Source organism: Heteronotia binoei, chromosome 5 (genome assembly GCF_032191835.1).
Source record: "Heteronotia binoei isolate CCM8104 ecotype False Entrance Well chromosome 5, APGP_CSIRO_Hbin_v1, whole genome shotgun sequence".
Lineage (NCBI taxonomy): Eukaryota > Metazoa > Chordata > Lepidosauria > Squamata > Gekkonidae > Heteronotia > Heteronotia binoei.
The window spans coordinates 128812182-128833715 of record NC_083227.1 but is presented as its reverse complement, the minus strand read 5'-3'; the positions used below and the strand labels follow the sequence as shown (position 1 = coordinate 128833715).

Genomic DNA, 21534 nt, shown 5'->3' with positions numbered 1-21534 from the left:
GGCTAGATTGGCAGTGCACTGCATCCTCCCCAACACACACACTTCACCATCTGCTCTGAAAATGCACCAGTTTTGTTTCTTTCAACCATTTCTAATCCCACCTTATTTCCTTGGACTTAATTTTAACTAGAACTTGTACATCTCTACTCCAGGCATGCCATTACATTAATACATAAGATTTATTTATTTGTTCTAAGTTTTACTGTCTATTCAATTCGCTAAAAGGGATTCTAAAAATGGCTCATTTTTTTTTGACAAGGAACAATCTCTGTTTTTACAGAAACACATTCAAAACTTTATTTATTTCCATTAATAAATACAATAAATCAATAAAAGTTAATTATACTGTAATGCAAGGGTCCCCAACCCCCGGTCCGTGAACTGATACCAGTCTGCAGACTATTGGCAACCAGGCGGCATGAAAGCTGATCTTCCTCTTCACCCCCTCTGTTTGCAAAGGAAAGTTGGAGCCTCCTGAGCAGCATTGGGGGAGTGCTATGATACTTGCATAGTGTGCAATGCTTGAGGAGCATGCTATACACGCTCTGGTCCCAGCTCCTGGCCCCACTCAGGCTTCCTGCATCACAGGAAGCTTGAAAGGGGTCAGAGGTGCTGCAACGCTTGCGTAGCACGCTCCTTGCAAGGAGCATGCAATACAAGTGTCGGCCCTGGCCCTGCTCAGTTTTCCCAGGTCACAGGAAGCCTGAGTGGGGTCCGGGGAGTGCTACAACGCTTGAGTAGTGTGCTCCCTGTGAGGAGCATGCTATGCAAGCACTGGCCCCACCTCCTCGCCCTGCTCAGGCTTCTTGAGTTGCAGGAAGCTTGAAAGTTAAGATCTGTTTCCCTTCCTCTTTCCCTCTGTCTCAGTTTGCAAAGGTAAGTTGGAGCCCAGTGGCCCATAAGATCTGTTTCCCTTCCTCTCCCATCCCCTCATCTCTGTTTGCAAGAGAAAGCTGGAGCCCGCCCCCCCCCTCCTCTGTTTGTGTGAGAGTTCACCCAGCAAATTTTGTTTCATAGCCTGGGGATTTTGAATTTAAGCCTACCAAATTGTAGGCTCATACTGACCGCTATACCTGGCTTATCTCTCTATTATTGTACTGCCTCTTAGGAGTTGTAGCTATTTTTCTGGGGAAGACTATAGTTTTGTAGACAAACACTCCAGTTTAGTTTTATAGACTCTCCCACTCCAGCCAGCGCTGGGGCATCAGTAACAAAGTATTAAAAGACTATTAATGTTTTAATTATGTTTGTATTTAAAGTAAAAAAGTAAAAAATGGTGTTGGGGGAGGGAGTATTTGTGATTTTCGTAGAAATAAAGTGCACAATTGTATAATTCCAAAACCATTGCTCCCCCCACCCCACCCCAGAAAAAATCCATGGAAAAAATCATCCATGGAAAAAAGCTAACCCTTCATCTCTTTGAGATGTCATCTCAAACCAGAGACATTTAATCTCCTGTTGGCTTTCCCCCAAGGTTCAGTTTAAAAACTGCGCTGCCACCTTTCTGATTTTAAGCGCCAGCAGCCTGGTTCCATCTTGGGACAAGTGGATACTGTCTCTTTTGTACAACTCCCACTTGTTCCAAAAAGCACCCCAGTGCCTAACAAACTTCCTCCCTACACCATTGTCTCATCCACGTATTGAGACTCCTAATTTGTACCTATCTCTCCTGCCCTGCGCGTGGAACAGGTAGCACTTCTGAGAAGGCTACCTTGGAGGTCCTGGCCTTGAGTCTTCCACCTAACAGCCTACATTTTTCCTCCAGGACCTCACGACTGCATTTGCCCACATCGATGGTGCTGACACGTACCACGACCACTGGCTCCTCCCCAGCACTGTCTATCAGCCTATCTACAACACATGTCATTTTTGAGTTTTATTTTTTTATTTTAGTATATTTCTATTCCACCCATTCCCCATAGGGCTCAGGGCAGAGTACAGCATATGATAAAACAATAAAATACAATAAAAACATTTTAAAAACAGACAGCTCAACAGCACTCAGAGAAGTTTACCATATCATCACATATTGCCCAGCCTGGCCGTCTCACATCATGATATCTCACAGGTGACAGTGCCGATAGGGGAGGCCAACCAGATCAAGAATAGACACCCTCAGCCTCAGCTAAAAGCCTGGTGGAATAGCTCTGTTTTACAGGCCCTACGAAAGGCTAATAAGCCAGGTAGGGCCAGGATCTCTGTAGGAAGCTGATTCCACCAGGTCGGGGCCAGGACCGAAAAAACCCTGGCCCTAGTTCAGGCAAAGCGGGCATCTCTTGGGCCGGGGATGGCCAACAGATGTTGGTAAGCCAAACGTAACGACCTCCTGGGCATATATGGAAGGAGACGGTCCCGCAGGTATGTTGGTCCCAGGCCGTGTAAGGCTTTAAACGTTAGAACCAAAACCTTGAAGCGGATCTGGTACTCAATGGGCAGCCAGTGCAGACTGTGGAGCACTGGCCGAATGCCCACCCATAAAGGTGGTGCAGTCAGCAGGTGAGCCGCTGCATTCTGCACTTGCTGCAGTTTCCGGATCAATCTCAAGGGTAAGCCAGTGTAGAGCGAGTTACAGTAGTCTAGTCTGGAAGTGACCATTGCATGGATCACAAAAGGCAGACCTGGCAACCATCATGATCTGGGCCTCCATGGAAAGAGAGGCATCCAAAGTCCTCTATCTAATGTCCGCTACCTTCGCACCAGGCAGGCAAGTCACCATACGGTCAGTATGTGGTTTTGCCACCCAGCTGTCTACTTGCGTAAGGATCAAATCACCAACTACCAAGAGCCCCCTCCCTCCCTGCCCAGGGATGGTTCCTTGGCATGAAAGGATACCCGTTCACCTACTGAATAAGAGGTCCCTTCTGAGGGCACATTCCCCTTATCCTCAGCACAGTGCCCTGTTTCCTCTCGACCCCCACGCTCCCTAGCAGTGGAGCTACCATTTTCAGAGTGGGACACATCTAACATGTCCCCAAAAGTCTTCTCCAAGTGCCTATCTGACTGTCTCTGCTTCTCCAGGTCAGCCACCTTGGCCTCAAGGGTTTGAACTCATTTCCTGAGGGCCAGGAGCTCCATATAGATAGATAGATAGATAGATAGATAGATAGATAGATAGATAGATAGATAGATAGATAGATAGATAGATAGATAGATAGATAGATAGATAGATAGATAGATAGATAGATAGATAGATAGATAGATAGATAGATAGATAGATAGATAGATATAATCCCCCCTTTAATACCTTTTGTGTTTATGTGGCTCTCCTTGTGGAAAGTCTACTTGCCTTATTTTTACACAAGGAGGCAGCACAAAAGAATATTAAAGATAAGGGCTCCAGCAGCTCTTCAGTATAATGAGATTTCAATGCCTGACCTTTCCAAAGTACCTGGTTATAGTGCATTCACAACAGCCCCTACAGGGGTTCTCATTTTTCATAATAACAGGCTCTCCAAGGCTCTTAGAACCCTATACAAGCACCTCCAAATGTCAGTGTAAAAGAGACCACAGAAGAAAACAGAGGGTCAGAGTCACATTAAATGTACAATGTGAGGTCAAGTGCCAAAGAAAATCCTAGGATGGAAAGAGCTTCCTAATTGATGACCAGCACTTTGATCACTGTCCCAGGCAAGCCACAGTCTCCAAGAGTGTCAGTGAGGATCCCAGAACATCTGCAGCATCAGCAATCACTCATATTTGATGGCTGCAACTTTGGAAGCGCCCCCTTACTGTACATCTTGTTCTAAGAACCTGGGACTATTATGATCTTTAAGACAAAGACATGGTCTTGGTGTGAATGAGGTTACTGGGGTGAGGGTAAGCTTACCCATGTTATTATATCACCAAATATGAACATCTTCTATAGAAGCTATCTTCAAAACAAAAGGCACATAGAAATCAATGCACTATTCCAGATTTATTTATTTAAAATATTTAAAATATTTATATGCTGCTTTTCCCCTGGAACATAAGACTCAAAGCAGCTTGCTGTTGCTGTTCAGTCGCACAGTCAAGTCCGACTCTTTGTGACCCCATGGACAAAGTCATGCCAAGCCCTCCTGTCTTCCACCATCCTCCAAAGTCTGCTCAAATTTGTGTTTGTTACATCAGTAACGTTGCCCAGCCATCTCATCTTTTGCTATCCCCTTCTTCTTTTGCCTTCTGTCTTTCCCAGCATCAGGATCTTCTCCAGGGAGTGCTCCCTTCTCATTTGGTGGCCAAAGTATTTGAACTTCATCTTCATCATCTGACCTTCCAAGGAACAGTCAGGGCTGATTTCCCTTAGGACTGACTGATTTGATCTTCTTGCAGTCCAAGGGACTCTCAAGAGTCTTCTCCAGCACCACAGCTCAAAAGCATCTATTCTTCTGCGCTCGGCCTTCCTTATGTTCCCTCTCTCACATTACCATACATTACTACTGGAAATACCATCGCTTTGATTATATGGACTTTTGTTGGCAGAGTGATGTCTCTACTTTTTATTATTTATTTATTTTATTATTTTATTATACTTCCCAGGTTCGCCATAGCTGTATCCTCAAGGAGCAAAACGTCTTTTAATTTTATGGCTACAGTCACCATCTGCAGTGATCTTGAGTGGTTTGCCATTTCCTTCTCCAGTGGATCACATTTTGTCTGGGTTCTCAGCTGTGGCCTGTCCATAGCCCACAGCCTCATTGAACCACACAAGCCCTCTCACCACATCAAGACAGCAATCCATGAGAGGGCAAAACAGCTTACAAACTTCTAAAATAACAATGTAAGATAGGAGTATAATATTCCAAATCTTATTATCCATCACTCATACCCATTATTTTTAAAAAATCAGACTTGGGGGGGGGGGGCGGAATATCAACAACAAAAAACCCCAACCCCACAGAGATAAAACTGGCAATCTGCTAGGCCAAGGTAGTAAGCAGTCTTTCTCTTCCCCATCTCAGGCAGCATGTTTTTATATCACCTCTATTTATTAGGAAAAAAAATTGCTGCCACCTCTTCAGGAAACCTGCTCAAAGTGGCTTATTTTCTTTTCCTTTTTTAAGTAAGAGGTTATTAAAATTCAGAATTAAAACTCCAACCAGAGCATAAAAACATAGACATGAAAACAGAGCATATTCAACAGCTTTAAATAACAGCTTTCAAACAACCTCCCTCCCCCCATACATAAATGTGGTATGAAAAGATCAAACCCTTATTTAAAAGCCTTGGTAAACAGAAAACATCTTGGTTTGGCACCTAAACAAAGCAACACAGACACCAGGTGAGCCTCAAGAGGAAAGGCATTCCATAAGAAAGAAACCAGAGCCCTTTCTCTGGTTGCCACTTGCCTTACATCTGAAGACCAAGAACCGCGCTTGTGAGGTAGATCTTAACTGATGAGCTGGACAATATGAAAGGAAGCTGTCCTTCATGTACCCTGGCCCCAAGCCATTTAGGACTGTAAAAGGTAAGAACCAGCAGCACTATGAATTATGCTTGGGAACAACCAGGCAGCCAGTGCAGAACTTTTAGTAGCAGGGTGGCAATATCCTTTGTCCTACCCCTGATAGTAGCCTAGCTGCTGCATTTTAGAAGAGCTGAAGTTTCTGGACCATTTTCAAAGGAAGCCACACATAACATGCACAACAGTAATCTAACCTGAAAGTAATCAGAACCTGCATCACTGCAGCCAACTTTTTGAGGAACAGTTTTTGAGAAACAGTTGTAGCTGGAGTCTCAACCACAACTGTGCCATAGAGGAGTCCTTGGCCTCCAACTGAAGGCCAGGTTCTAGAAGCACCCCCAAGCTCTAAACCTGCTCCTTCAGGCAGAATGCAACTCCCTCCAGGACAGGTTGACTCCTCAATCTTCAAGCTGTTTTGTTATTGACGAATAGCATCTCCATCTTGTCTGGAGGATAATTCCATAGAACTTCCACAGACAGCTAACTGGGGGCACAACTGGACATGGTGGCATCCCTGGGTCTGATTCAAGGACACTGCCACCATTTTGGAGCCCAATGGGAGCAATTCAAAAATGTTTTAGCACTTGAAAAGGAACAGGGGAGAGAAACAAGAGCAGCTGGTTCTACCATGCTGTGGGCTAGATCAGGATCTGACCCTGATAGCATTTTTAAATAGCCCTCATTGTGATTTAAAATGGCAGCTGCATTCCCAGGCTGAGCCCAGGGATACTGTCATGCCCAGTTGTGCTGTTACCTGTTAAGAAGTAGAGCTGGGTGTCAATAGCATATCTGTGGCATCCCATTCCAAATCTCTGATGATCTCTTCCAGAAGTTTAATGCAGATTTTAAAGAGTATAGGGTCAAGATGGAATCCTGCAGGTAACCCCATATCATAAATGCCATAGGGTTGAGCAGCTATCATCTGTCCAGTAATAACAGAACTTCTGAAGCACGGTAACCTCGACTCTCAACTCAGTCAGGCTCTCCAGAAGAACACCTTGGTTGATGGTATTAAAAGGCACAGAGAAGTTCAGGACAAGCAACAGGGACACATATACCCATCACTCTCTCAAAAAAGAGATCATCAGTCATAGTGACCAAGATAGTTTGTCCCAAATCCAGGCCTGAATTCAGATTGAAATGGGGTTAGATTGTCAGTATCCTCCAAGACCTCTTGAACTTGTGTAGTCACCACCTGCCAAGCACCTTGCCCCCAAATGAAATATGAGCTTGTATGTTTTCTGGGTCTACATTTTCAGGAGCCTAGAATATGAGATGCTTCACACTCCAGAAAAATTCTGCTGGACAGCAGTGCAATGCAATGGTGGTAAAGAACCTCCTGATGGCACCTGGGTTTTGGCCACTGTGTACACAGAGACCAATTTCTCACTAGGCTTCTTCCAATCTCTGAGCCCTCCCCCCAGCACTTCTGTCTGATTTTGCACAAGTTGCTGCGGGGCTGCAACTTGCATTGCCTCTTTCTTGCAGCAAGCAAGATCCTCTGAAAACCAGTTTCTATTTGCCGTGGGAAAGAGGCAAGGCAAGTCACAGCCCCGCGGCTGTTTTAGTAAAAGGGGACAGAAGCGCCAGGGGGAAAAGGGCTCTGAAACCAGAACAAGCCTAGTGCAAAATCGGTCAGAGTGTTGGACTGGATAAGCCATTAGCCTAATTCAACATGACCTCTCTTATGTTCTGATTAGAAGTGAGTTCACTTTGCCATCATCGCTGTCACAGAGTAAGCAGTACAATGTGCTCTTATCTGTGTTTGGTCACATTCACCTTTTTTCTCCACCTGCATGCAGTGTTTTGACAACTCAGTTCCTTTAATCGAAGCCAGTGTTCTAGGGCAGTGTTCTATACTACCCTAGTTTACCCCAAGACTTGGTGTGGGCAGACAGAGAAAAAAACTGGGTTTATTAAACTGTGCTCCTTTGATGCCTAGCATTAAGAACTGTCTGTTCAACCACTTTATTACTCCAAGCTCCTAAGTAAACCAAGGAGCATGCCATGCTCTGCAGGAAGGAAGAGGGTGTGCTGGAGTGATTGCATCCACAGCCTGGGTCATCTTCATAATCCATAGACTGAACAGGGCTGTGACAAGAGCACCAGCCTTGCTTTAAACCAGGAGGAGAGATGTGCAGGTGAACTTGCAATCTTCAGGCCAAGGTGGTAAACAAGCAACTTTCCCCCTGATCAGGCCTGATTCAGACATAGGCATGCCCTTAAGAAGCCCTAGGCATGGATTTCACTTTCTTACATGACAGCATTAAGCGCCTGTCAAGCTTCTACAATATTTTTGGGATCATATACAAGTAAAAATATTACTAAAGAATCCGTGATTCCATTTTATTAAAATATAACTATTTACATCTTTAACATTAACTTAAAAAAATATGTTAATACCATCAATTGATTCTACATTGATAATTAAAGGAGAGCAATTACTTGAGCTCATTAATTACTGCTTACCAAAAGCAAGACCTCATAACCAATACAGAATCTCATAATCAAAACAGGATCCTATATTTATACATTTTCAATATAATCTTCCTACAAGACCTTGCTACAATATATCACATTCTTGGCTAATTTACTTATAACCTGCGACACCACACAAAGGTATGTATATTTATGTGGCTTCTAAAAACATAAATTCTATATTAACATATTCATGCTGTTAATCACAATCAAGAATATAAAAATAGTGATTATAATTTTCTCATGTATATGACTATCTTTTCCACCCCAACCAATACACCTATCTTTGAATTATATATTCATTTATTCTTGCGATTTTCAGATGCTTCTCACTTCTGAGACCCAACATATTATATCTATTGATATTAATTATAATGTTTCTAATCTAGTAGAGCCCATATTGAGAGGGAAGGTAACATGGTACAACCTGATCTTGACAGATCTCAAAAGTTGAATAAGGTCGGTTTCCAAAGGAAAGCAAAGGCAAACCATCTCTGCTTTACTCCCTTGCCTGAAAGCCCCTTGCTGGGGGTGCCATAAGTCAGGTGTGACTTGACGGCAATTTAAACACACACTGTGCATTTTAATCTGTTACTCCTTTGCTCTATACTGGGTTTCTGGACTCCCAATTTGGCACATTTAACTAAGAGATCAAGCCTACCCTGATTCTGACCTGCAGAAGCATCCTCCGTGATTTTTTTAGTCAAGACCAACAACTGCCCCCCTATTATTCTGGCTATATCCATTACAAGCACATAGAGGGGGAATCAGCACATATGCACTGTCCATTCCCCACTGACACATGATCAGTGGCTCATGGACATGGTATCCACACATGTTCAAAGAGAAGGCTTTCTCCTCATGATCAAAGCAGTGCTTTCTAACACAAGGAGGAAGCTTATGCATATCCACTCCATTCATGCACAGAGGCTGTGCTCACAAGCAAGCAGTTGTACACAGGGAGCAGCATGCTCATGCCTGCTCACCCTCTATGTGTATTGACTCCTATGAGCCTCATGCCATGTGAAAATGTCTAGACACAAGTAAGAACTGAGTGGAGTATTCTCTTCTACAGATCAGGAATGTACAGTACATTAATTAAAATGATACAGTTGAATTTTATCTTGTTTTTACAACTGTCAAAACTAATCTCTTTTATGCATTTTTTTTGCCTGCCCAATACACAATGGAATGCCTGCAAATCAATATACCGGCGTTCTCCATCCTTGTGCCGCATCCTGCAAGGAAATCCAGAATCAGTCGTTACTGTTTCCTCACATAAACCCGAAATGCCTGGGACCTCCAGTGCCCCACTCGCTGGACCTCCATGGAGCTAAACCCCAGCCCGGCAGCTGTAGAAGTCGCTCCAATACGAAAGGAGTGGGTACCAAAGTCCCTTGCAGCCAGACCAGCCAAGCTTAAGGCCCGTCGTATCACCGCCCAGAACTGGTACTGTGTCAGTGGAAGGCCACTTTCATGTTGAAACAGCAGACCCGACCTCTGGTCCATCACCCGCAGCCAATGCTCAAGCTTGTGCACTCTCCTCCATGTTCCTGTGAAGGGTAACTGTCTGCCCCACCTCTCTCTGGTCCGTCTTGGACTAATGTACCCTCAGTGTGACCATGTCCACCCCCAGCCTCACATCCATTATCAATAAGGTCCTGTCTCTGTTGTCCCACCGTGACCTAACCACCAGCTCACTTATTTGCAGTGCCCCAAAGAATGCCACCAATGTGGCCACCTTAAACAGTTCAACCTCCCACTGTGATGTACAAATGTTCCCAAATAACTGCAGCAGTGTTTGCATAATCTCTGGGGTAAAGGGCTGCCTATTATCCAGCACTGGTGGTGCTTCCTTGACCAAGTCTTCTAGCATACACCTTAACCTGAAGTCTCCTGTGCATTCTTCCAAGCCCCTGGCTTTCGATTGAAAGGCTACTGCCGCCACATGGCCCTTAATGGTTCGGCCAGCCAGACCCCTGCTCCACAAGAAATCCACAAACTGCATCAAATGTTCCAATGGCAGTGGCCACTGCTGCCCAAGCTCTTGACTATTTCGGAACCCCTTAAAGGCATCCTGATACCCCTTGTATGTCACCCTTGTACCTGGGGCTAGCGATGCTGCGACCGCTCTTTTGACTTCACCCTGCCAAGACTCCACAATTCCTCTGGCATTGACTCTGGGTCCTTGTTTGCATTTGGGGCCAGCTGCCTGAACTGTTCCCCCTGAAAGCGAGACAAGGCATCAGCTATGTTGTTATGAATGCCTGGCACATGCTCAGTCACAAACAGGATATTAAACTGCAGACAGCGCAACACAAATGCTCTTACCAGTCTCATGACAAAGGAGACTTCGAGATGAGCTTGTTAACGACCTGCACCACTGCCAGGTTGTCACACCAGAACTTAACCACCTTGTTCTGAAGCTGGATATGCCATAAGTGTGCCGCCACCACCATGGGGAAGAATTCAAGAAAAGTCAAATCCCTTGTGAGGCCAGATACTGCCCAGTCTTGTGGCCAGTGCCGTGCACACCAACTTCCTTGGAAAAAGACACCGAACCCAAGGCTACCTGAGGAATCTGAGGATATCTGCAGGAAGGCCTTGAGCAATGCAGATCTGTGCCCAAAAGACACCCCGTTGTATCCTTTAAGAAAGCTGAGCCACATGTATAGGTCGGCCTTGATCCCTCCAGAGACTTGCACTCTGTGCTGAGAGTTAAAGAACCCTCTTAGGGCACCACATGCCCTCCGCATGAATGCCCTCCCTGAGGCCACTACTCTGCAGGCAAAATTCAAATGGCCAAGCAGCACCTGCCATTCCCTAAGGGTCATGCTCTTCCGTGAACAAGCCTGTTGAAGCAGTGTCACCAGCTTTGCAACCTTGTCCTCCGGCAAGGCACAGAGCTCCCTTTCAGAGTCGATTAAAATGCCCAGGTAGGACAACCCAGTGGCAGGTCCTTCCGTCTTCTCCTGTGCAAGGGGCACCCCCAGCTCCGCGGCCATGTTCTGAAAAATATCCATGGAACTGGAACATTGATTAGTCCCCCCCCCCCCCGTGAACAATCCAAAAAAATCATCCAAAAAGTGCGTGACCAGGTCATTGCCTGCCCTGCGCTTGAAAGCCCATTCTAGGAATGAGCTAAATTTCTCAAATGCTGCACAAGAGATTGAGCATCCCATGGGCAGGGCCATGTCATAGAAGAATTGCCCCCCAAAGGCAAAACCCAACAGTTCAAAGTCCCCTGGATGGATCGGCAGTAGGCGGAACACCGATTTGATATCACATTTTCCCATCAGTGCGCCCCCCCCACACTGTACCACCATCGCCACTGCATTATCAAATGATGCGTAGCGCACTGTGGTCAGGTCTTCTGGGATCCCATCATTCACTGAGCTCCTATGTGGGTGAGATAAGTGATGAATCAGCCGATATTCCCCTGGGGATTTCTTAGGCAAAACCCAACAGTTCAAAGTCCCCTGGATGGATCGGCAGTAGGCGGAACGCCGATTTGATATCACATTTTCCCATCAGTGCGCCCCCCCACACACTGTACCACCATTGCCACTGCACTATCAAATGATGCGTAGCACACTGTGGAGATCTTCTGGGATCCCATCATTCACTGAGCTCCTATGTGGGTGAGATAAGTGATGAATCAGCCGATATTCCCCTGGGGATTTCTTAGGCACCAGCCCTAGGGGAGATATGCGCAGCGTAGCCAGAGGCAGTTCTGCGAAGGGGCCAGCCACCCTACCTTCCAGAACCTCTTTATCTATTTTCTGCTGTACAATGTGTTCCAACCCTCTTACAGATTGTAAGTTCTTAGCTATGTCGTGTTTCCTTTCCCTTTCAAAAGGGATGTGGAACCCCACCCAGAACCCTTCTTCCAGGTAAACGGCATCCTTCCTCCAGGGGTACCCTTGTAGCCAATTTTGTAAAACCTCAAGCTTGATTGGGCTGCGTGCCCTTTCCAGAGGGGGCCCCTTTTGCCTTCCTGGAGCCACCATCATCGCCCTTGCTTGCTTGTCGGCCCTCCCCTTTCTGCATGAAGCTGCTGGGTGATAGCCCCCACAAGTGCTGCAGTTGTGCTTAAATTTGCATGACTTCCTAGAGCACTTCGTGCCATTGAAGTCCCAACAGACAAGGCAGGATTGAACCCACGACTTATTGCCATCTCCTCGCCCCACCTCAACATGTGACTGCGCTACTAGGTGTCCGCTATCAGCGTATCTGCCCTGCACTGCTGCTGCAGGGCCCAGGCATTGGGACCAGGGTTGCTGGTGCTCCCTGTCCCAAGTGAGGGCAGGGTTCATTGCTGCATGTGAACAGAACATTTCATCATATCGTAGCCAAGCAGCCCTGGAGTAATCTCTGTATGCCCTGTGGATGAGGTCCTGATATTTCACCAACATGGGCCTCAGGTTGGGGTGGGTCTCCAACATCACCCCCATGTAGATGATATAAGTAGAGAGCCAATTGTCAAAGTTCTTGTCAATCTGCATGAGTTTAATCTTCTCGAGCTCCCTCAGATCGTCCTTGACACTTGCCTTCAGCTCTACATCCCTAAATAATAGCATGAAAATCTCCACATATTCCCCCCTCCAAATCTTAGATCTCGTGTCAGGTAGCAGATGACCCCCCCAGGGGAAGCGAGCGTTCCATATAGGCATAGGGTTGATATCCAGCCGGGTTATGTGGTGGCTTGTCCTGCTCTGGCAATGGGCCTCGCCACACATTCCTCACTGATTTGTCCCTTGCTGCCTCTGCCCCAGTACCGATCAACCCTGTGGCAGGCTGACCTTGTCCCCACCCCATTGGGAGCCCCCTAGGCGTGGGTGCTGCCAAGGCCAGTGGTGGTCCACCGGCTGCCCCTGCCCCACCCACTGCTTTGTGTCTGTTTTCCTGTTGCTGCTCCAGAGTCTGTTGTCTCCTTAACCGCCTCGTCCTCCGACTCCTGCAGCTAGGCCAACCTGGCATAGAGGGCTTGCAGCTCCTGCTTGCGTGCCATAGATCTGGTGCGTTTATCAGGGGCGGCTGCCTTAGACGAGCCAGCATCGCCCCTCTTATGCTTCTCAGCCTTGGCTCTTTCCATGGTCTCGATCTTGGCTGCCAGGTCCAGCAATGAGGACCTTTCCTCATCCTCTGAGGAGGATAGGGCAACTGGCACCTGTCTGGGAGCCACCCTGCTTCTGTACTGCCTTCTTGGCTGGCATTCTGCGTCCGATGGGGAAAAGGGGTGGTGGTGGTGGCCAAAATTAATAAAGGATAATATGCAGTAAGCCATCAGGTCCTGGTCCCCTGCCCCAGCAAGTAGAATTTTGCTCATAAGACTCTACAGCTTGGAAGGAACATTGCTGGGGACTTGTGGGGTAAATACAGGAGCAGGTAGAGGTGAGGGTCCTCGGCCAGGTACCATTCTCCAAGGTCCCCCCACCAAAGTATCCAGCTTCTCCAGCAGAGCCAACCCTTGCCAGTTGGTGCTTAGTTGTAAAAGTGGGCAATCTCCAGGCCACCCCTGGAGGTTGCCACCCCTCACTGTGATAATGCCGAGATGCCCTGTATGAGCCTGGGATCCTCTTTGACAGCTGCCAGAGCACTGCCACTGATCCCAAACCCACGGGAGGAATAGGTCTCTGCCATCTGGTTAAAAGTGTGAGATCTCCAGGCCCTGCCTGGATGTTGGCAACCCCAGCTGTGGCCATGTCTAGGGGCCTAATGCTGAGCCAGACCTTTAGCCCTTCTAGGTGGTATTTCTCCTCCTGTAGCCCCCTCCCTGTCAACCTCTTTGTCGCTGAACTGTGGATGCCTCAGAGCACCCACCAGCTCCTGCAGCAAAATTTTTAGGCTCCCCCCCTCCTTCAGGCTCCTGTTAACCCAGGATTGCTCCCGCACAGCCACAGCTGCAAAGTTAGGTGGCTGCTGAGAAATGTGCGTTCTTCTGCCTGTGACTTCAGCTTCCAGTTGGCCCCTGGGCAAGCTGGGGGGTTGGGGGGGGGGAGAGATGGCGTTCATCTTTGGGAAGTAGACAAGGGCACCTTTAAGACCAACTAAGTTTTATTCAGAATGTAAGCTTTTGTAAACTCTTAAGCAGACTTGTCTCCTGCTTTGTTCTAGTGCTTCAGACCAACATGGCTGCGTACTGGGATCTATTCTTTGGGAAGTGTATTTTTCCCTCTGCTCGGCTTCCCCTGATAGGGAAAAGCTCGCTTCCCCCTTCATGAAATAGCATCCCTGCCTCAAGCCCTGGCTGCTCAATAGAACACGCTCTCCAGCTCACGCAATTCCCCTATGCTAAAAGCGCAAGAATTGTGCAAAATGACTATGGAAAGGCTGGGGGGGGGGGGCGGGGGGAAGAGAGAGAGGCATTGGCTCCAGCTGCTTTTCCCCTTGCCTGCGCTCCAACTCCACATGCAGCACTTCGTGGCCGCCTTGTCACGGGCGCGCCTGCCTTCTTGACTGCCAGACTCTGCAAGGGGAAGAAGGCTGCCGTCTGCTTCATTTGCCCCCGCTCCTCCCTCCCGCCCCTGCAGCAACTGCGCCTGCTGGACAAGGTTCCCCTACTGACCAAGGGGGAGGGAAGGAGAAAGTGCTGCCATTTGCCTTACGTCAGTGGCGACCTTGAGACCCCTCATGAGGAAGTGGGCACTTACCAGTCTCCCTCCTCCCTTGCTTGCCTTGGCTATGTCCCACCTGAGCGTCCCATCGTCATTGCTGCAAACTGAGGGCTCGAAAACGCCTGCCACCTGTAGAGGCGGAGAGACTGGGAAGGGAAAGGGGTCCCTTAAGCCTCGCTCATGCTCTGGCACCCACTTTGGCCGACTCTCCTGCAGGCAAGTGCCTTCGGCGAGAGACTACCTTGCACGAAACCCATGGCGGGGAAAAAGTGCTCCCAAGCCCGCCCCTCTCCCCCCAAAGGTTGCTGAGCTTCCCTCAGGACCTTCCCCCAGAGTCCCTCCAACCTCGCAAATCTGCTGGAATAACACCACGTGGCCCGACGAGAGCTCTGTCTGCAATGTGCACGTCTGTTTCCAAGCTTGCTTCGGGAGAGACTGATCCGGTAATGGCGTTTGCCACCCTACCTGGCCAGCCAGTCACCTCCCGGATTGGCTAGATCTTTCGTGCTGTATCTGAATAGGCTCATTCAACCCCTTGTGGATTCATTTGAGGAAATGGGGTGTGGTCAATCTCCGCAGCTGCTCTATGGCACCCACCAGTTTTGAAACAACTGAATAGGATGTTCTTAGCAGCGGTATTTTAAGGCTCAGGCTGTGTGGGAGACTAATGAACAATGAGCAAACATACTGTCATCATATTATCAAGTTTAATGAAGAAAACCAATATACCGACTAATTAATCATAGCATTTGAAAAAGAATCAGACAGATGGCTAAACTATTTCATTAGAGAAGTGTTGACAGAACTTGCACCAAGAGGATAGATGTACACTGTACTTGGTACAAGACATTCAGGAGGTAAGAAAGTTGATGTTTCTGAATCTGTAGTATTGACCCACTGCCTGTTAATCTACTGCCTCAAGGGGCTAGTTACAAATAATTGTGATGCATAGGCTTCTTGCCAGTACCCTCCTGGCAAATCCTGACTTTTAGAAGGTTCAGTTCATCTTTGAAGGAAGGATAGCTTCCCACCCCCATGACATGGCTAATTTGGAGCAAGAAGACATTCAGTTTAGAAGTCACAAGGGGTGCGGTCACACATACCATTAGTGGTGACACAGCTCCGTCTCGCTGACGGATTAAATATATTCGTCCAGACATCCACATCTGGCAATCAAGCATCATCCAGGGTCATTCCGACTTGCTGCGGATCAGCGCCGCATTAATTTGACAGCACAGAAAGTCCGGCCCTTTTTCAAAAAAGCAGCACAAGATCGGCTTTTTCCTGTTTGGACAGCTCATGCGCGATACTGCCCCTTGGAATGTTTACCGCTCCTCCCGCCTTTTTTTTTAAAAAAAAAAAGCCCCAGCAGACATGCGCATTGCCAGATCATCCGGGAATCTGAGGTGACACTTCTGCTTCTCCAATCAACACAGGATCGGAGGGGGGGGGGGACGTTATCTCACTATTCAGATCAGGAAAAAAAATCTTTTTTTTCAATGTGGAGGATTTCCAGATATCGTTGTCACTGCCAATTTCTAGGAAAGAAATTCCTGGCAGTTCCTTGGTTTGAATCGGCAACATTAATTCCGGAAACTTTCCCCCTTCCCCCTGCCTCTGAAGCAATGTCTGATTTCCCACTTCCAAACAGTTGGATGCATGTTCCCCCCCCCCTCCCAGAAATCACCATCTGATCACACATGCACCAGGAAAAGAGTGTGATAGTATTGGATGTCTGATCGCTCAACAACAGAATGAGTCACATTCTTGGATGCTCGTCCGAACAACTCTGCATCGAATCAATATGCAGCGGTTCAAATTTGAGCGCTATACACCCGCTTTTAATGTGACGTGTGACCACACCCAAGGACAACTTTGCCATCTCCTTCACAAACAGGATTCTCAGAAGCAGCTCCATTCTCCCTGATTATTAGTCTAAACATTAAACATTATATGAAAGAACATAACACTCCCTTCCCGCCCCCCCCCCCCCCGTTACTTCTGCAGTTTTTTCTCCTTTGGAATTTATTTCACCTGTGTTGCATTCATTCACTAATTTCTCTAGGCATAATTATTTGCAACCTTACCCTACCTGTATGTTATGCAAGGATTTTTTCTCTCACACAGAATACCAGGAGGCATTTTTTTCCAGTTTGTGGGTATCAAAGAGATATATGCCTGCCTGTGCTTTCAACAAAAAGTACATTTAGCCGACAACTGCTGTAATTCAGGATTACCGAAAAGGTCAACCATTTGCCATAGCTTTTCCATGCATGTTCAATACTTTTGTACTCAAGTGAAAGTAACCTCCAACTACCACTGGAGATGCATGGCACAGGCAGATTTTACATGTTAAAGTCAGCAAAGACTTTAGTAGTCTGACTAAAATCCAGATAACATTAATCAAGCCCCCATCACTGTTACACAAGTGCAAATAAAACATATAATGCATTAAAGAGATCCATCATGTCATGATATGTTGACATTAAAAAAAATGATCTAACAAAACTTTTAACTGACAAAATTATCTATTCCATGTAAAATCTAAACGAACTTCTATGCTATAATGCAGCTATTCCTATTTTAGGACATGATGCTTAGTTAAGACAAAATCAACAAACACAATGCTTATTTCATTAGTCTTTGTGCATATATAATTTTGCATCAATAACTCACTGTAAAATATTATCAAGTGGCTTAATCCAATAAAACTCAACTAGGAAAAAAAGAATAGAGTACAAATTTGTGCACCTATTTCCACATCAGTATCATACAACACCACTTCATTCACTTTGTGCATGCTGTTACTTGTAGTGCATAGAATGAAACCAACCAGTAGAATATACAGCAGTTTCACCCAGTGGTATTAATTACTATTGCTACAGATGTGTGCACATTGTTAACATGATCTTGGGCAAAACAGTACACAGAGAATCCATGTCAATCTACTTTGAAAACTTGTATTTAGACAAAAATACATGTTGAGATTATAATTAGTAATCCAAGAGTTTATACACATAGGTCAAAGTCTTGCAAATTCTGAAGCTAGTCTTCCCCAAACCTCATGACTGTCACCCACTATAAATTAATGTGCTGCAAAATGTCATCCTTTGAAACATCTTTAATTACCCCCGAATTGGCAGCACAACTGAAATGAATTTTTCCTTTCACGTGTTTTCTGACAACAGTTTAGATTCCATTTCCCCAAAATCACTCCAGAATGGAGACTCTTAGTGTCATCTTTTAGCCAGAAAAAAATGTTTCCAATGCTGAATTAGTTTCTCAATGCTGAGAAACTCGAATTTACAAAGGAAATAATTGTAGTCTGGTGACTGGAAAGCTCCCAGGTACTTCTCTAACATCTCATTTAAAAAGATCTGATACACCCAAACAAAAGCAGGTATGCCGCTTATCCAAAGCACAACGCATGGATGGAAGTCCCTGTGACTTCCCTGGGTTTACTTCTACAAGCAATTATTAAATTCAGGGCATCAAACAGGTGTTCTAGAATCAAAGAAAGAGACAAGTATCTTATTAGAGCAACCCAGGCTGCAAGTTTAGGCACACTTCCCAGGGAGTAAAACACTCTGTAGATCTTACTCCTAAGTAAACACACCTAAGGTTCTGTGATTCTATAAGATTATACCACCAGGTGTCTGGAAGAGCAACATTTCAAAACTAAGGGTCACTGTGCAGCTCTCCTGCCTGAATGCTGGAACTACAGTTTTTCCAAATGCATTACCTTATGATGTCAAAATAAAGGATAGCCTTTCAACAACTTTTAATCTTACACAGCAATAAACAATAGCAGTCCTGTTCAGCAGCTCTAAAGACTTACCGGGAGATTGATTCCCTCTCTCTTAGATTTAACTTAATTCAATGCACATTACAGATTTTCCAGTCACATACAGTTCAGGAGGGATTCCCACCACCTTTCTCGAAGAACGGGCAAGGAGGTCAGTCTCATTAATCTCAGATAGACCATCACTACCTCCCACTCCCCGCACCGTAAATTCAAGCAAACACATTGGCTCCCTTTCCCTAATCCACTTCGGGCTGCAGCTCCAATCGATGGGCAAGTGCATTATTAAATTAAAAGTTTGCCGTTGACTAATGACAGAAGACGAAGCGGCCCCTGGGTCTCAACACCCCCGCTCCGCAGCCGCCTGCCACGCGGCTCTTGTTGCGCGCGCTCTTCCACCGCTGATGGATTTGCCACCCAACAGCCGAGAAGACACCAGCCGGGGCTAATGGCTACTCGCTCATCCACCGCAAGGTGCAGCCACGCCGGAAGCGGGGCACGGTGCCACGCCAGTGGCTTCAACACGAAACCGACGCAGCAGCGCTTTTGCAAACAACCCTTAAAAATGAGCGAAGCATGCGCGGGGTGCGGAGTCCTGACGCGGAGTTTAAAAACAGTATTTTCTCTAAAAATGTGCCCGTTGGGCAAATCTGTAGCTACGGCGGGTCTACCGATGGTCGCCTACTTACTGTGCCCACATGGCAGTGAAAAAAGTCAAGCATTTTGGGGAGGGGGGGAGGAAGCGGCGAGAAGGTGTCTAGCACTCACCACAGCTATGCCCCCCGTATTCCAGCTTTCCAAGCCATGGAGGTGGCGAAATGAGTCCCCGGCAGGGGTAATCCGCAGCAGTTCTTCTTGCAAGACGCTTCAAATTCCCTGGCGCGCCAGGCGCCCAGAAGCGCTGCGCAGCTCTCTTCGAGCACCCCGCCAAGCACAGCTACACAATCGCGTCCGCCGCGCTCACCGCGCAATTGGCGTTGCCGCAAGAAGCTGTGTTTCCCCCTCGTGCCGCACCTCAGCTGCCGGAGAAGCCCAGCGTGAGACTCGGCCGGTTACAGCGCCACCTGGCCACTGAACGCGGCATCGGCACCGAAAACAAGCGAACGTGTCGGCGGCTTCTCCTGCCCTTTCAAAACCCGCCGCCGCTAACTGGATTGGAATTGCAGCTGGAGGTCAGTGGAGGCAAGGCGGGCAATTAGGGACATGGGCCGCAACCTGAGGCAGGTATGACGAGGTCGACCCACGGACGTTTCAAGCCACCCTGGTGGGCGCTCACCAGGTGATGCCAAGTGCCCTGCAGAAGCAGTGCTCCTATAGGCCGCCGTAGAGCCCAACCCAGTCCTGCCTCCGAGGAGCCTCGCTTGCCTGGGGAAAGGCTTCTGCAAATGTGCAGCAGCCGCTGATTCTGCCCCCTCCCCCGGCTGGAATGAAGTAGGGTTCGAGCAAAAAGAGGTTCTGTCGCCCAGGGCAAGTTGCTCAAGGCTTTCCAGGGGGTCAGGGCGACATACAACAGCACAATAAAAGCAGCCAAAGAGCCGTGGAAGGCGTTTGTGCGTAATTACACGGGGATGAATGAATCTGCTAGCCCCAGAGATGGGAACTGTGTTCTTAGAATGCCTTTTAGACCTAAAGCATCTGGCTAATATTGGGAAATTTTCTGTTGAATCATGGGAATTCCTTAGTATCAAGAGACAAATTGCAGAATGATAACTTTAATCAAGTCATGTATTGTTTGATTTAGGATATTTTGATGCAACGTCATCTAGGGTTGCCAGCTCTGGACTGGGAAATACCTGAAGATTTTTTGGGGGGGTGGGGTGGGGTGGGGGAGCCATGGGGACTAGGGAAGGAAAAGACCTCAGCAGGGAACAATGCAATCGCAGCTGTTTTCTCCAGGGGAACTTTTCTCTGTCATCTGGAGATCAGCTGTAATTCTGGGAGATCTCCTAGTCCCACTTGGAAGTTGGCATCATGAGAGTCTTGTTTGAGGCATTGCCTTCATCCCAGTAAAGAAACAAGCAGTTGGACACAAGCAGCATAGAAACTATCCAGAAAACAAGCAGACCATTAAGCTGATAAAATAAAATTAAATGCCCCAGTAAAATATGTGTTTAGGTCTGATGCCTTTAAGAAGGTTAAAGTAGGTTCCAAGTGAGCTTCAAGGGGGAGGGTGTTAAAACACATATCCTTAGATTCAAGGCAGCTCACAAAACAACAAAAGTGCCAAATATTAGTTGTAAATCACCTATTTAAGTCATTCAAACCATGGCTTGGGGGGGGGTCATAAATACATTGCCTGAACACATGCTGATGCTCTTACCTGGTCCCCCTAACCATAACTTGCTATGAAATTCAAATCAGGGAACCTGTTGTTAGCTGTGAAGATATTGGTATGCTGCTATAGCAGGAAACCCCTGCAGTAGACAATTGATGGCTGGTTCAGTGACAGATGAGGCCTGAGGCAGGATCAAGAAAACAGCTTTGTCTTTATTGAAGTAACATGCGCATGGATCAGACCCATGTGGCTCATGCCAAAAGCTGTGGGTCTGACCCCGATTACAGACAGAACATTGGGTTTTATACTGCTTTAAAGTTATACATCAGCAAAAATCAAGCAAACTGGAAATACATCACAAACTGGAAACGCGTCACAACATAGGCGGGACATACTTGGGTCTTTCTGGTACTTTCCATACATGGCATTACTTTCCATACATGGCATTACATAGTAGCATTGTTTGCAGTCATAACATAAGCTAAACCGCAGCTTTCCGGTTTAGTAAACAACTCTTTTTGGGATTTCTCCAAGAATTCACCTTCCTGGGTTGCGGTACATATATTTCTGTTTCATCAAGCTGCATGTTGTAACATCAGTTTGCTAGCTAGCTAACCACAGTCCCATTTCTTAGGCCCTTTGGGACTCTCCAAGCAAGGACAGCTTTTTCGCAAAACCACAGAAATATTTCACATCACTAGAAGCTGCTTTACACTGCTCTGCAAGCAAGCTTATATGCTTCCCTTTGGTCTGAACATTTCTAATCCCAATCTCTTACCTATCAATAGCCAATCAATACCCTATTTTATTTTTGTCCTTATTTAACACGCCTGCCACACTGCCAAAACAAAAAGTGGAGGTGGAGAGATGAGGGCTATAACTGGCCAGACGCAGAGCAGGCTGAGCCCCAGCAGTGTTG

General features: G+C 46.8%; 1 protein-coding gene across 1 annotated transcript in view; it reads right to left on the bottom strand.

The window, feature by feature from the left end:
* RASGEF1C (RasGEF domain family member 1C) overlaps nt 1-19309 on the bottom strand; it is a 161576-nt gene extending 142267 nt beyond the window's left edge. The window contains exon 1 of the mRNA XM_060240381.1: nt 19109-19309. The gene's annotated coding sequence lies outside the window, so the exon portion shown is untranslated. The remainder of the gene's footprint in view (nt 1-19108) is intronic.
* Nucleotides 19310-21534: the final 2225 nt, after the last annotated feature.